The sequence below is a fragment of the Lithobates pipiens genome, unplaced genomic scaffold, assembly GCF_037356315.1.
Source record: "Lithobates pipiens isolate NorthernLeopardFrog02 unplaced genomic scaffold, aLitPip1_a1.2 Scaffold_30, whole genome shotgun sequence".
NCBI classification, from domain to species: Eukaryota; Metazoa; Chordata; class Amphibia; order Anura; family Ranidae; genus Lithobates; species Lithobates pipiens.
Genome location: NW_027507791.1, coordinates 143,387,734 through 143,389,932, shown reverse-complemented (window position 1 = coordinate 143,389,932; position 2,199 = coordinate 143,387,734). Strand labels below are relative to the sequence as shown.

The 2,199-nt window shown below is 46.3% G+C and overlaps 1 pseudogene; it reads left to right on the top strand.

Moving 5' to 3' along the window:
• The first annotated feature begins 1,278 nt into the window (after positions 1 to 1,278).
• On the top strand, positions 1,279 to 1,397 carry LOC143948199 (5S ribosomal RNA; annotated as a pseudogene).
• The last annotated feature ends 802 nt before the right edge of the window (positions 1,398 to 2,199 follow it).

The window sequence follows — 2,199 nt, the reverse complement described above, 5'->3', positions numbered from 1 at the left end:
TCCGGCAGAGTCTTCTACAGGTCCAGGGAAGAGGATCCTGTAAGTTGGAACCCAGAACCCTGAAGGTTGGCACAACATTACCCGCCATGATGGGTGACGGTTGGATCTGTCTGTTCTCAGCAGTCCTGCGGCGGGGATAAGGTAAGTGAAGACAATCCTAAGTATACACTTATGGATTATCTTCTATGAGTAGTTTGCATGTGTTATCTGTTTTCTGCCACTAGAGGGAGTAAGATACATACCTGGTGCATACCTACATGCCTCCCAGGATACACGCGCAGTGAAGACAGTCTGTGAAGCCACTCACCTCCTCTGCTGCAGGCTCTGCCACATGATCTGAAAGGGGGGATCTTGCGAAGTCTAGAGGGTCTCATGTAGTCCTTCGGTTGTCTCCTTTCTCACCCCTCACCCTGGCCACCGCCCTGTTGGTCTTATGCATGCAGGGGGTGTGCTTTTTATGGCAGATTGGGAGGGGAAGGAGGGGGGGCATGGTTGCTAAGCACCGTGCATGGTGCATCAGTGCGCAGGTACGAGTCGGCTATTTTTAAAAGCCCAGAACGCCAGAGCCCTGTAAGCGGTGGGACACAGAACTGTGGGCAGTAAGCATTTCGGTGGGTTTGGATCCAGGCATATCTAAGACACCTTCTCAGCATTAGGTTGTGCAGACTAAGCTAATAATAATATTGAAAGACTAGGCACAACAGTGATTGCATTTATACTAGTACCTCTGCTTTTGTCAGCTTAGGACTATGTCTTCCCATAAGAGGGCTTCATTGGCAGGTAAAAGAGCCTAGACCTAAGGGTTCTATCTAGGGTTCCCACCTCATCCCTTTAAAACCGAACACATATTAATTACACAGGTTCCGTGGCTGATTAAGGTGGTAATTAAACTTACTTGGTGCCTTACCTGCATTAAATTAGCCTCAAAACGTAATTAATATGTGTTCTGGTTTAAAGTGATGAGGTGGCGACCATAGTTCTCTCCCCCCTGAAAGACTGGAGGCAGCAGCACAGGATGAGCCATTGCCCCTGTTCTGTCATTGCCCCCAAGCTCTGGAGTTGTAGCTACAATCTTTTTCAGAGCTTCATGCTGCGTATAACTTACCCTCAGCCTAGATGGCTGAAGCCTCTGTATCCTACTTGGGTTTTTTCTTAAATTTCCATAGGCTTCTTGTACCTTTCCAAGTCCGTCCATTACTACAAAGAGGTGTAGAACCTCCACAAGGTCCTCATGTAGGTGCTTGCTTGCAAACTAGCCAAACGCACAACTGCTGAGATGTCTATGACCATATCACCCTACAAGCGGCTGATCTTGTCTGATCTCAGAGGCTAAGCAGGGTCGGGCCTGGTTAGTACCTGGATGGGAGACCATCTGGGAATACCAGGTGCTATACACGTTTCGGTGCACATTGTTACATACACAAACAGCTAAACACATGAGTGCGGGAACGCACCTCAGTGGAGGATAACTTCCTTTTTTATCAGTCCACATATTTGCATAAATTACCTGAGTATTGGAATGTACAAGATGCATGTGGCAGAACATGTAATACACATAGAGATACATGTTTTGTTCTGTTCTGTTTTCTGTTTGTGGTGGACTTACATAGTCGCATGAGAATGCTTGGTCGTTAAGTACTTATTTGCCACGTAAATGCCTAAAAATCGCATGAATGCCTAAAATCGCATAATTGCCTAAAAACGCATAAATGCCTGTTTGCATAAAGATATGGCGTTGCACAAGAGTGCTTGACCCCACAAGAGTCCTTGTTTGCACAGGGATACTTGCTCACACAGAAAGGCTTGTTTACAAAAAATCTTTTATTCCAGTCACAAGGAAAGTGGTAACTACGGATACCAGCTTTATAGGCTGGGGTGCAGTATTAGAAGAGCTTTCACTCCAAAGAAAGTGGTCCAAACTGAAAGGTTCCTGCCTGTCAATATTCTGGAGATTCAGTACGTTTGGCCCTCAGGGCCTGGACTTACAGGCCACAAGGTTGTCCGTAGCAATCTGACAATGCTACAACAGTGACCTATATCAATAACACAGGCACCAGCAGTCTGAATGCCCAGAGGGAGGTGAACCATTTTTGTTTGGATAGAGAGGCATGTTCCTTGCCTATATGCAACCTTCATTCCAAGGATGGAAATTTGTCAGGCGGATTATCTAAGCCGTCAGCAGCTGTGTCCAAGAGAATA